Raw genomic sequence first — 14,986 nt, 5'->3', positions numbered from 1 at the left:
GGAACTACCAGTAATCAATTTCTGTTTGGATGCAACTGCAAGGTTGATGAGGATGCCCAAACTGGAATATGAAGCACACTAATGGGAGCTAGTAAGAGTGGTGTTGGAGGAGAGTGCTAATATCTTCCACTCTTGAATTAAATGATGAAAATTTAAATTTGGTCTGAAGCAGATACCATGTCAGTGCTCAAAAATCTATCAATGTCGCAGTAGCTCTATTTTCCCCCAGGAATGGAATGAGTCACTACCAGATTTTTTAAATCAAATTGCTTCCGATTCAAGTGTACCTTTCATTTATATAAAAAGGATTGCAACAACAGCCCTTCAAAATACCCACTTCAGAAATATTCTGTTTCATTGTTCACCTTGATACAACCAAGGTTCTCCCAGGCCTACAATTATCATTTTTTCCTCTCAGCTAGCCACTAATTCATGCCTACCCACACATAGTTGTTAACACACTAGAATCAGAGAGAGTATCTGTGTTCATAATTTTAGCTCCACTAGGAAACCTGGGGTGGTGGATAGATGTCAAGACAAGGGGTTCTTACCTAACCAAGTAAAACTGGAATTACAATTTCTATTACCAAATTAACCCAAGAAACCATCATACAATTTCTTTTTTCAGAGCTCCCCTGTCCCTTCAGTTTTCCTATCTGCCTTAGGCCTTTACCACACCTGTCTTGGGAAGAAACACATACCTCCTTTAGAATAAAGGTAGGTTAATTAAGGATATTTTCATTCCTTCCCCCCTCTACCTCCACAGACTGATTATAAGTATCTTCAAAATCATAAAATACCAACCCTGTTTATTTCTCACTATTACAAGAATAATGTTTAATTTTGAGAAGAGGAATACTGTAGTACTGAGTAAAAATTAAAGACTGCTCCAGTAGTGATTACTGATAACATACAAGAAGCCTGGGGACACCTCTGGCATCTTTTGTTTAACAGAAGTTAAACTTCTGTTACTGAAGTTTAACTTAATTCTTTAAAGGTCAGAGCAAACAAGATGGCTGTTTATACGCTGATCCTTAGCTCCAGTGCTCCTACGTGCATAAATGCTTAATAAAGCTGTTAGTAAACATCTTATTGCATTTATTGTGAACTTGCACAATTAAATGAGCACCAGATTTTAAAATTCAGTTTATGGAGAGGATGCCTCAAGAAAGCCAGAGTAACTTGGCATGTTCATAAAATAACGGAGAGAGAGGAACGGTTCCACCAGTGAACAAAAGGACCGCAGGCCAAGGGAAACATAAAGAGAACACAGAACATGAAAGCATTCACACCAAAGAAAGAAAGTTTGGACATTTTCCTTAAACATGAACTTCAAAGCATTAATATGCCTTACATGTTAGGCAGATGCAGGGCCAAACTACACTTCGGTGGATGCTAAAAGTGGGCGCATGAAGAAAGGAAGATGTGAAGGTTAATTATTTAACACACATGGGACTATATGAAGCTTTATTTTATTGAGTGTCTAGGACAGTTGAGACCACAGCCCATGACTGTGTTTAGGAACAGGGGAGAGGAAAACATACAGAACTCCCACTCCTTTAGGTTGTATTAAAAAAAAAAAAAAAAAAAAGCCTTTTTTATAGGGAGATTTTCTTTTGTAAGAAAAGAAAAAAAAAAGGAGGAGAATGTTTTTCTTGCAGATTTACTGAGAGGAAGAGTAAATCATCAGTTATTTCAGGGAATACTTTACAGTATCTTCTCAACACATTAACCATGGGATTTCTATTTCACATTTTAGAAGAAAGTTTTCAAGTACTGCTACATAATCTGTCCAGAACTGAAAGGTTAAGCAGTCATTTTACTGAAAAGCCTTAGAAAGAAAATAATCCAACTTCTAAATTTGTGATATATTTTATGCCAGGATACTACCAAATTAACTGCAGACCAGTGTCAGACTTAAAGAAACAAAGGAACAAAATCCCAAATATTATTGGCTAGAGAGAATGAATAAATTACAGACTGAAACCCATTACATAGACTAAGAAGTATTTTCTTTGCCAGAAGCAGCATTTTCTTGGCCAAGCCTGTTCAGATTCCAATGAACAATAAAATTAAGACCTACTACATTGTAAAACATGAAAACAGCAAGAGAAAAGTACTCACAACACAGACTAAAAGAATCAACCAAGGTACATGGAAAGCTGTTGCAGCAGAATGAGGAAGAGATCTCAAGCTTTCCAAATTCTCATCAAATCTTATTCATTATGCCACAGTGGAAGAAGATTACTTGCAAAGGGACAGCCTCTTTACTAAGCTAAGAAAAAAAACACCAAATAGTGTACTTCAAGCAAGGGATTGTACTTTCTCCTTTTTTCTAAAAGCACCATAGCCCAAATTCCCTAGTGTCACATAATGTTGGTTGCTCTTCTGTATAACAGCAGAGCAACAGCAGAACCACCAGTTTACATACAAGTTTGTGGTAGAGCTCTCACCAACGCCAGTGAGATTGGAGCGCCATACGAACATCTGGATGTATGCTCCAATATGCTTAGTGAATTAGTTTGTTAAAAATATTTTAATCTCCAATTAGGTATGAAGGGCTGCAAATATATTAACCTCAAAATCACAGTAAGTCTTACTTGGCTAGAGATGTTAATACAAGCAGAAGATAAGGAGAGAGAAGCTTACAAAAGCATTTTGTCAAACTGGCAGAGTTTTGCCTATATGTCTTAATTGTTATATTAACCCCTTAATAGTGTTTTGTGTTGGGCACCCTCATGAGGGCAGACACTAGGTTGCAGGCAGTCACATGCACACACACTTCATAAACAGTAATATCAGATAGTAGGCAGTGAAGAAAGTATCTTCCCATTTATTCTTGCATCCTCCTCCTAGTTTACCTTCACTCAGGTGATGATGTTTGTCTATCAGTCTGTTGTATCCTGTCTCTTATGCAATTCAGCACTTCCCACCTCTCTGTAACCCAGCCTCGCTTGAGGAAAACAGCAGCGTTTCAACCCTCAAGAGATTCAGCTCTTTGCTCACAACCACCCTACCCTGCTCTCTCCACACATGAATGTCATTATCACCCACTCTGCTCAGGATCCTTTTCACACTGCAGATGTGATTTGTCTTATCTCACCAGGTGGGAATAAAAGACAGAGCACAGTTCATTGGAAAAGAGGTCATCTTTATTAACTCTGTGCAATACACCTAGCAAAATGTGGACCTAGTGCAGCTTTAGAGTGCTTAGTAGCTTCCAGTGACAACGGTAACTATGTAAACTTATACATATTCAGATGCATTATTACACATAGCCCTCTAATCCTGCTCAGTGGATGATAATATTAACAATCCTTCAAAGTTTCAGAATCTTTTTACTCTCAGTTCCTAAGACTCTGGTTAGGACAACCAGATCCCTTTCTTTGAAAAGAAAGGCAGCATATGTCAAAAATACAATTGAAAGGAAATGCTGCCTGGATCAACTTCCCATAGGGGGGTAGGAAGTGAACACTTGTTTTGTTTTTTCACCCATCCTGGATCTGAAGGATCATCTGTAAGCTTTTAGCATCATTGCTTTCGCTAAGATCTAATGTGCAAAGGATCAGTTCTCTTACGGGAGTGAAACGCAGCAGAGCATTCCCTTTTGAAAACTTTTGAAAGTAATATGAAGCACTTAAAGTTAATTGCTAAAGTCACTCAAGTCACGATTCTAATGAGGCGCTTTTGTCAAAATTTTTTGCCTTTCATTGCTTTAACAAGCAGTGGAAATGAACCTCAGGCCTAAGTCCACAGCTGGAACTCCTTGTCATTGAAGCATTTGGATCCAGAATCCAAACTTTGTACGTTATCGACAACTTGTAAAATGTAATCTGCACACGCACAGATGGGCTCAGGTTACAGACCAGAAATGGAGGCATGCTAGTAACTGTACATCTGAAAGCACATCTCTCCCTCTCCCCCTCCCTTTTTTTTTAATTGATGTTTCCGGCTATGGTAGCTCCACCAACGCTGGGAGCAATGCCGGACAACATGCAGTAGGCGGTCTGCAGAGTCTGAAGAGCTCCAGGGAACAAACTGTTGGTAGGTACCTATTGCAAACCAGTTTTGACAGTGATGTTGCCATTTTAAAACAGGCACCGGAGTTGTTTTTTTAACTCAAATCTAGACAACAGAACAGTTAACACAACTTGGAAATGAAACAGAAAAGCCTGGAATGGAAACTGAACAACACATGATACCCATTTCATCAGCAACACCGGTCTGTGGAATTAACAGAAGCTTTACTGTTGTTTACACTTACACTTGCATTCACCAGGTATTATATTTCAAAATTGGCAATTTTTTGATTAAAAAATGGAGAAAGACTCTAGAAGGCAGCAAATCCTTTAGATTTGTTTCTAGGCAAATGGAGAGAAACCCACTGAGGAGACACGTTGTCTGAAACTCATGAAATGGAAAGAAAGAGTGAGCTCAGTGTAATGATGGCAAATGTCAACACACTCAGGTAGAGAGTACATCTCACAACAGACACGAATAAGAGAAAAGGACAACAAGAAAGCAGCAGTTTCCTCCAAGAAATAATACAACAGAATAACTGGTGCTTGTGCCCTGTTCAGAGAAAAACAGAAGTTGTAGGAGGAGAGTAAGCTGGGTAAAGTCTTGAGTTTTTGGGATCTGTGAGGAGCTCAAGAAAGACACAGAATGTGGAAAAAAAGGTCAAATCACTAGCAGTAAGTATAAAATCTGCTTGAATACATAGGTATGAGAATCAGCATGGTTAAGGCAGAAGTGTAATGCAAATAGACTGTAAATATGTTGGTAATAAGGATTTTTCTGTTGTCATTTCCCTTATTTTATTTTATTTTTATTTTTTAAGAGCAAGGAAAATGTTGCTGCCCTAGTCAACATAGAGCTAAGCTAATGAGAGATGACATCCAGAAGGCTATAATGTTTAGTAATTGTCTGGACATCAATCTTCACTAACAGGGTCAAATTTAAGCAGTGGTTAGCATAATAGGTAAGATTTCAGCCACAGGGTATATAATGGGCAAAACAGACAAGTAAACAAAACAAAACAACAGGTAAGAATATTCAGAAATTAGAGGTTTACAGATTGGCTGGGTCTGATCAACTTCTTCTAGGATGTAGCTCAGAATTATGAGTTATAGGTCACTCATAAAGGATAAGCAAGGTGACATACCAGAAAATTGGAAAGGGGCAGATATCATCTGCCTTAGTTTAAAAAAAGAAAAAAAAAAGTGAAGTTACAGACTCAGTGAGTCAGTTTAACCTCAAATTCTTGACAAAATCCAGAACAGATTAATCTGTAGCACCTGGAAGATAACATGAACTAGCAGTCAAGAGAGATTTGTTGAGTCACCTTGCTAACTTTCTTCTGACAGGCCTTGCAGATAGATAGGAGAGAAATCACAGCTGTAATATCTTACCTTTAGTAAGGCTTTCACAGTGCCTTGTGATATTTTAGCAGTTAAACTCGAGAAGCAGGAAGAAGAAATAGTTTAGGATGTGCAAAATACAAGTTAAATATATGATTGTCAGGCTACAGTAGTGATCTGAAAGGACAGAGTGAAATGTAACTGGTTATGTACAAGATACTACCCACAGGCAGGAAACAGCAAATACAGAAATACCGGATGAGAAATAAAAGGCAACAGATTATAGAGGATCACAAAAGAAGGTCATGCTGTTGTAAGAAAGGCAAACACTATCATGAGATATAAAACAGGACTGTTGCAGGCCAGTGCCTGAGCATGATCTGCTGGACTCAAAAAACAAACAAAAAAATCTTCCACTTTACTCTGTTAGTATCTGAATACTTAGGAAAGATGTGGACCCACTGGAGACAGGCTAGGGAACAGTAAGGAGAATGAAAGGAAGTCCAGAAAACATAACTTTTGGGGGGAAGGGGATGGACAAGGTAGTTTTTTTAAGAGAAGGAAAATATTTAAGAGATTGCTTTTTAAAAGGCTGATACAAAGACAAGAGAACTGTCTCTTCTTCAGGTCAGCCACACACAGGACAAGCCCTAATGGGCTTATTAAAACCAGCATGGTGAAGATTCAGGTTAGACACTGGAGAGGGGTGACAAGAACCAGTAAAGTTTTATAAAAGACTAGTGAAGCAGTGGAAGAGACTTTACAAGAACAGAACTTTAAAAACAGTTTAGGCACATGCTTCTTAATAACCCTCCTCCCCCTCCAAAAACAACCAACCAACCAACCAACGAAAAACATTTCACCTTTGGGGCGGACACAATTTAGATGACTTCTTGAGACTGGAAAATTTAAGGCTGAAAGCAATGTTCTATGATGGTGGCAAATAAGTGTGAGAGGAGAGAAAAGGGGTCTGGTTTGAAAGCACAAAGAGGAGAAGCATTGAGGGAAGTCAAGTGACAGGTAGGGAAGAGGCAGAAAAGATGAAAAATGAGACTGCAGTCTGCAAAGGGACCAGAAAAAGCCATGTTAGAGGTGTGTTAGACTTTCATGAGTAACTGCTTACAAGGCTGCATCTGAAGTCAAAAGAAAAAGCAAGGTTGAAGGTGGTTGCATCTGCTCTTGCTATAGCTTCTGAGTCAATGTCTTAGCAAGTAATGCAGTGCAAGAAAAGCACACCCACAGAGAGCGAAACAGTTGATGCCAAGGACCCAGCATCCACACTACCCATGTTGGTGTGGCAGGATTTGTTTGTTTTGCTTCAAGCCAGCTCTAAGTCTGGTCCTATGGACTGAACGCCCATTCGTGGTTTGTTAGAAGCACCCTGCAGTCCATTTTCCAGTTTGGCTTCATCTGAAAGGAATCCAGTTCATGTTCCCCACGGTCACCCAGAAAAGTGAACCAAAGCTTAAGTGTAAAGGATCAGATGATGTACTTCAAAAGCAGCCTACTGAACTAACACAGTAACACGGATTCACTCTATGCCAAACCAGAAGAGTCCAAGGCCCAGCAGTGGCATCCATATAGCAGAAAGCAATGCGAGACAATCAGCTATACATAGGAGAAACAAAACAAAAGGCCAGGCATCCAAGTCAAACTTTTCCAGTCCCCTAGCCATAAAGCAGTAACCTAATCATAACTAAGACAAAACATGCTCCAGTTTCTCATTGTCGGTTCCTAATTTCTTATCAACGTTTTTATTTCATGATGCAACTTTTCTTATTTTAAAAAGGGTCAAACTCCATGTGTGCCTGCACATTTGTGTGTGCATAGCTGTCTTTGGAAAATATCTGTTTATTCTGAGATACAAGGCCAGCCTCTATTCCTCATGAGACCACTGCTCTGTAGCTAAGAAACTGCAAGTGTACCTTCTGAAAAACCCAGCACCCACAAAGAAACAAAACAGTCTTTGATAAGGATTTATCTGGGCACATCACACATCCAACATGACTCCCTGAGTAAGTAGCTGGACTTTGACTGAGTGGTTGATCATAAAATTTCCTTCAGGTCATTTCAAGTGATGTTTCTACATAAAATACGAAACTGTCCCTTGCTCACACTGACAAGCCTTCCGTTTCATTTCTGTGCAAAACCTTACAAATGTTATGCCATTCCTTCTCCCACCTCCATCTTAATTCTTTGTAAACAAACATACAAGAACCTCAATCCAAAAATCCCAACCTCAACTAAGATCAACAAATACAATTAAGATATCTGCACAGAAATTCTGGACACATTTTTATACATAAGAGCAGCTACAGAATTTTGGTTTTATTCCCAGATAATTAACCAACAGGAAAAATAGCTAAGGGTATAAAACAGATTATCTTCACTGAGGTTCCTAACTGACTAGTACTGCAGCATTATCCTTGCAAGACAGGCATTACTTATAGATTCTGGTAAAATACTCCACAAGTTTAACATTTTAAGCCAGTTTATGAATTTCTAACAACCTCAGTCAATTCACTTAAAAGGTGCTGAAATACCCAGATGCCATAACCAAAACCAAATGAATCATAAACTTAAAGGTATTCTGAATTAGAGAGGTTAAGTCAAACTTCTAGTTTACATTCACACAGAAAATAAAGCGAAGTTAAAAAAAATGTCTGTATAACTTAACATCCAAGCAGCAAAACACCTTTTTAAATGGCTTGGAATACATATAAACTCTTTGTATTTCAGTTTGCCTTCTGATTTTAATTGGGTAGAAAACTACTGTAAACATTTTCTTTTTCATCCCTTCTTCCCCAGCTTTTTAACAGACAAATGAGATATTGTTTAGCTGCTATGTACTATACCTCAAATGCCCCAAACCAAAGCAGAGGATAAGTACATGTTCAAATTGCTATAGAGCACTGAGATTTCCATAGATTTTTGGATTATGCATTGCCAAAAGAAACTTGCATATCTCCAAAAAAACTGACACTATTTTTAGAATAGTTTAGTGCAACTTATAGCATCTGTTTAGCTTTGCTTTTCATTATCTGCTTAAAGAGAGAAGAGTAGACTTGGAAACTTTAGCAAATCAACCTAGAAAGATTTGCTCAGCAGCGTCTCAGTCTCTGGTCAGCAGCTCTGTACTGTTCAAAGCACAAGTACAAGTGCATCACTGTTCCCTCATTTAAATGTAGAATAATTCTAGGATTCATGGCAATGCCAGCTTAAATTTTGCTCTGAAGAAACTCTTTGTTTCAAATAATCAGTGCCTAGTTTTAGATAATTCTATAAAGAATCCTATTCATCCACCACATATTAGTTAACATGAAAAGAGCATCAAAGAACCAGCCAATCTCTGAAAAATTCTGAAGAAAAGTGAAGTTAAACCAATCTATTTGGCATATGCTTTTATAGTTACATATAATGTACGTACACATACACAAGACAAAACACTGGTGGAAACACTTAATATTAAGAAACTTGAAAATTTATGAAAATATAAGCCATGTTCTCTTGACAGAATGATGTAATTTATCATTTTTTCTGTCACTGTTCTAAGTATCACATGATTTTTCAAGGGACACTACCAGGGTCCAATTTTGTGTCCCCTTACAGAGAAACCCCATATGCTTTCAATAAGGGCTCTGAACACAGAAGGATAGCAGAAGAGAGTTGTTTATACCCAACAATTCCAAAGAAAACAGACTTTTTTTTTTGGCAAGGACTGTTCTTTTTTTTTTTTTTAATTTCCAAATTAAAATGTTTTAATATTAAAATACTGCTTAATCTTTCCCTGCTATTCTGAAAATCCAGAACTGGCAAATGAAATTGATCAAGCTAAATTAATTATTTACATGAAATATATCATGAGTACCAGGAGATTAGGTTAACACCATTAGACACATTAATGAAATAGGATGGCCTAATATTCAGAGGAAAAAAAAAAATCAGGAGGCAGGTTGGATTCTAGGCTGCCAGCATCTACTACAATTTAGATAAGCCCCTTCCATTTCACTTCCTACCTCTCATAAAACATTGCTATATACTGATTAATGTTATATACTCTTCTAACTTTCCTTTTATGAAGTAATGGTGCATCTTGACAATGGCAGGTTGGGCACATTAACCAGGTAGCTTTTATTTCTGAACTGTTCTGATTTTCTCCCCTTAGTAGTTTCAGCAGCATTCCAAACTTTTAGACTTAATGCATCTTTCTTCTGCAAGATAAGGTTAAATCCCATCCATAAAGAGAGAGAGGGAAAAAAAAAAATCAGTTTTGTACTCCTTAATTACCTCCTGTCCCTATTCCATGCTTTCCAACATTAAAGTAAAAACACATACCATAAAATGGAAATCCCAGAGAATTAAAGTAAAAGCATTCATTTTCTGAATGCTCAGTTCTTATTTATTTACTAAACTTAGTAAGAAATATAATTAAGGGCTTGATAATGATCCCCGTTCATACACATGTAACACTTAAGAAGCCCCCCTAAATCCTCTAAACATAGACTATCAAAAATCTAAATACACAGTTGTTCTGTCAGACTATTGCAGACCGAGTAGGTTAAAATTTAGATACACATCCCACATCCCTGTACTTAAATGGAAACGACACAGGGCACAAAAGTGATCAAAAGAAAGATGGTCAAGGGCTGCAACACTTGCCCTGTTACCAGAGTTTGAAGGAACAGGGCTTGTTTAGCTTGAGAAGAGGAGGCATCAGGGGGACCTAACAGAAGTCTCCCAATACCTATGAGGAGGTTAGCGAGAAGACAGAGCTTAACTTTTTACTGTGGTGCACTGCATAAGAACAACAGACAACAGCCATAAATTAAAAAGGGAATGTTCTAACTAGTTGGGGGGTGGAGGGGGAAAGGACACACAAAAAAATCACTATGAGGATAACTGACCACTGGAACAGGTTGCCCGGAGGAGCTGTGGGGTATCCATCCTGGGAGATTTTCAAAACCTAACTAGACAAAGCCCTGAGCAACCTTCTCTGAACTCAGTGTTGACCTTGTTTTGAGCATGAGGTTGCACTAGACACCTACCAAGATCCCTTCTAACTAAATTGCAGGATTTAGCCCTAAGCAGCAGCACTTACCCCTTAGCATATCTTCCTAGATGAATCCAGAAACTTCACTGTAAAGCAATGTTATATTGAACACTGCAGGATAACAATGTTCTCTCCAGAACACTCACAGCTTCTCTTTAAAATATCAGTTTGAGCATCAACAATTAACGATGCAAAGCCCTGAAATGGTCACCAAGATAACTTCAGAAAAATAAGAACTGTGTTTCCAACTCATCCCTTACTGTAACAGTAAACAAATTCCTCAAGAATTTGCAAACATTTTGCATATATTTATATATCAGATTTTGCATCCTATACTATTTAGATAAATATAAATACTTGGAGTGATTACAACTCCACAATTGTTCAATAAATACTCAAATACAAATTATAATTCCCTGGGACACTACAAATCTATTTTGATGTATCTATATCAAGTCCAGAATCAGGGGTGAAGACCTCTTTTGTTTGAAGTCTGTTCCACACTATCTTGCATTTAATAGTCCAGTGAAAAAGTTTTAAATAATCTTGTTCCCCCAGTTGTTTCACAACAGTGAACAAGAGATGGAAAAGTACAGTCGAAGGAAAACTAATGATACAAACTAGAGGAGAAGGCAGCAGCAAGACAGCATGCTGGGTGCCTCCGGAAACATGTCAATCCTGTTTCTCAGCTGAGGCCTGCCCCAGCTTAAATGGCACATCCCAGCCAAAGTATCAGAATTTGATACCCTTTAATTTTCTCCAAGAGAAATGTAACGGTCTATAAAGTTATGCAACTTCTGCAGCAGCAGTATTTTGCAATAGTATTTGGCAAGGCACTTAGCACTAGCAGGTTGCCAGTTGTCACTGTAGTTTCAGACAAGACTGCCAACAAATAAAATGTGATGTCTCTTTGAATAAAGAAGCTTTGAAATAAACTCAGGCACCAAATCTTTCTTACTACATTCCTGCTCGCCCCCAACAGGTGCTTTCCTGCCCTAAAACAAAGAAACACTGTACCAGTAAAACAAAGCATTTCATAAACATGAGAGAAGAGAGGAATTTCCCTCTTCTTGTCAGATGATGCTTGCAGTGTTTGAAAGACCCAAACAAAAAGATCACGTGAAGATATAATCTTATTTCTTCCTCTTCTCCCCTTTGCTAAAAGCTATGGAAGGAGATTCTCAACACAGACAGGCAGATGAAGGAACAGAGTTACAGCTCAGGTTATAGTCACCCAAACCTGTGGATTGGATCAGTTATGCCAAGAACTAGACACCTACATAATACAAAACTGATAGACTGGTACTTATCACCACATCTCTATAGATAGGTGCCCCAGGATGGAGATTTCTGCATTGGAAAGAGGGCTTTCTTGTCAGGAAACACTTCAGAGCTTCGGCTCCTAGGCCAATTCTTTTCCTAAAACAACTGATCAAGTGTTGGTCCTCTCAAGAAACATGGCAGATGTTACAGGAATTTCCACCTCTGCTAATAGCCTCACCATCAGCAACCAAGCACTATGAGGCGTGGAGGGCCACCCAGGAAAGCACACAAACTGCTGCACCAGAGCCAGGCTCCTTTTGGTGCTCCCTCATCTTAGCCTCTGGCAACTTGCTGCATCTTCCATGAGATGGCTCCAGTCAAACAGAAGTGGGGAGCATGCCCTCCTGTTCACTATGTCCAGCCTGTGCAGCAGCTGTGGAGGTGGGATAAGAGGCTGGTTCAAACGCCTTGGGCTCAGGGACCAGGATCCCAGGTTTCTACTGCTGGAATGCTGTTCATGCTTTAGACGAGTCCCAGCACCACTAGCTTATTATGGAAAGGTGAGCTTTGGTTCCTCTTCTGGCCATGCTTTAAGAAGAAAGCCCATACAACCGCATTTTGAGGCATAACTGATCCTATCAGCCTGTATGTTTACAGCACGCTTGCCAGGCGTCCTAGTTTCTTGATCTCCCAGGGCCTTTGATGCTCGACTACAGCAGCTCTAGATAAGGTGCTTAAGAACTTGCTGCTTAAACAGGGAGATCCAATAAGGTTAAGACACTTTCAGAGTCAGACAGACACTGTGTTAGGCAGTTTGGAAAACATCAGTGTATAAGTATGTTTGAGAACTAGGAATGTAAGCAAGAACCTCATTAACACCTTTTTAAGTGTTCTCACAGTATTCTCAAACACTTCAGTTCTACTTTGGAAAGTAAAACTTTTGCCTTGCAGGTTACTTTAGCATATGCATACTATTTAAATTAGAGCAAAACGCATACTTCAATATAAACATTCAAAGTGACAACTTCAAATCAAAACAACATATTGCCTTACTACAGCTCAGTCTATATAAACACATAGATTACTTGTACCAGTTTCTTGGCCTACAGGAAAAAAATTCATAGCAATAAAAGTCTTTAATGATTTATGAACATCCAAAACGGAGTCACAAAAACAACCAGCAGTGACTTGGCTTTTGGGAAGTGCCCACTCTTTAAAAATAAGATTTTTCTAAATGTCAAATTAGACAGCCAAAAATAAATAAATCTTCATTTATAATTGCAAATGTGTGCTGTAGTCTGGTCTCAGTTTGCATGCAGAAATGCTGGGCATTGGTGTATAAAATTCCTCATATCCAGGGGATAAAAATGCCCTAGTATTTGCACACAAGTTATAAAACCAAAACCATCTGGAAAATGATTTGGGATATAGGGAAGATCACCCAGGAAAGGCCTGATGTGTGGATGTGGCTGAAGGATCACAGCTTAATAGAAGCTTAACATGTATGGATGGGATGGAAAATAAGATTTGACATACTCTCTTATACAGCGATGATGAACGTGAACCTGCAATTAGCCTGTATGGCATTATAAAAATGACAGATGACATGTGATTTCCATCATAAATCCTAGATCCCAGGGGAGACAAGAGTTGCTATGCATCTATTTTTATTTGTTAATACCTGTGACATTTTATCTAATATACTTTATTTTTGGCACTCAGCATATTCTACTGAAGTATCTTGCTGCTGGGTCAAGTCAGCTTTGGAGGCTTGCAGCTACCTAGGATGAAAAAAAATCTGCATATTGAAAATCAGGAATGACTATTTTAAACATACGCCATTACAGTCAAATTATCCACCTACTTGTGGATTCATTTTAAACAAGTCAAAAAATTTGAACAGACAAGTAATTTTAAAGTGCCCACATCTTGAAACTTGAAGTAAACTAGCTCTCTACTATACATTATTTTATAAGCAGATAACAGCAGAGTGGGCTACGAACCACCCAACTAACATCCCCTTTAGGTCCTTTGAAGACCTCTGTTCAATGAGATGCAAACATCCAGCCTTGTTAAGCTCCTTAAAAAAGTGTCTATCCTTAGAGAATAAAAATGCATATAGTAACAATAAAAAGTATCAATTCCAATCAGTTGTTGATCATCATAATGAAAATTCCCTCAGAACAATGAATGAATAAACTACAAGTCTTAAAATACTTGGGATGTAGCCCATATATACCAGTCCAGCATAACTCTCTTATCTTCTCAATCAATGTTCAATTCCCTTTTAAGATAATAGGTACTGAATTTATTAGATTAATATGAAGGAAGATTAAATGCAAGAGACATCTGCATCCATTTCAAACGTCCAATATCAATTTCAACACAATTTCATTGCTCAGAGCATGTAATGAGGAGGGTGTAGCATGTACTAGAATAAGAGAGATTCAGACTGCTAACAGTTTTTTGCTGCCAACAAGTGTATATTCAAGCTCTTTCTACACTCTTGATGTTCATAAAAGAACCAAGCCAAAGGAGATCAGAAGGAGCAAATATGCAAAACTTGTGTGCATGATCTCCTGTGATTACAAAGTCATGCAGGTGAATGTTGTGTCACATTCTTTCAAGCTCCACTAGTTCTTCCCCTAACACAAACCCTCAAAGTTCACATCAGAGCTTTATTTTGTCCCACGGAGAGCTGTGTAGAAAATACACATACATTGTAACTCCTTCCTCACAGGAAGGAAAAAGAGTTTCCTAATTCTCTCCTTGCCTCCAACCTTCACTCATATACAAGATGTTTAAAGGGGTAAAGAAGCCGTGCCAGGCCTTACCTGCCTGGCCCAGACCTCACAGGAAAGAGAGAAAGCAGACCCAAACTGCATTAACAGCCTTTCCTCTGCAAGGCACAGAGCAAACAGAGTGAAATAGGTCTCCCCATTCTCCTGAGGTATCGGGAAAGGGTTTCCTGGAAAAAGGCTCTTTCGACTGCTCCAAATTTAAATGCAAAGCCACTCCTTACCTCTTAAATGTCTGCTTCCAGCTCAGCACCACTGTTTATAGAATTAGGTAGTGGAACTGAAATAGGGTTTGGTGTTGTCCGTAGTTGCCACCCACAGCTCAAACCCTTCCAGCCACTAAAGCAAATATTAAAGAGTGGTATACATACAGAGAGAAGCACATAAAAAGAGCAGGGCAAGAATGCTAGAAGGAGCAAGCAACACTGTTTTGGGGGGTGGGGTAATAAAAGAATATGAGAGGAAATGCAGAATGGCTTTGTAACTTATTTACAAATCTAATATCAAAATTACGC

General features: G+C 38.5%; 1 protein-coding gene across 1 annotated transcript in view; it reads right to left on the bottom strand.

The window, feature by feature from the left end:
* The window catches only part of SGK3 (serum/glucocorticoid regulated kinase family member 3), a 62,201-nt gene that overhangs the window by 46,506 nt on the left and 709 nt on the right, over window positions 1-14,986 (bottom strand). The gene's annotated exons all lie outside the window — the stretch shown is intronic.

Source organism: Apteryx mantelli, chromosome 2, assembly GCF_036417845.1.
Source record: "Apteryx mantelli isolate bAptMan1 chromosome 2, bAptMan1.hap1, whole genome shotgun sequence".
NCBI classification, from domain to species: Eukaryota; Metazoa; Chordata; class Aves; order Apterygiformes; family Apterygidae; genus Apteryx; species Apteryx mantelli.
Note: the sequence above shows the minus strand (reverse complement) of the source record. Positions and strands in the feature narration are given on the sequence as shown.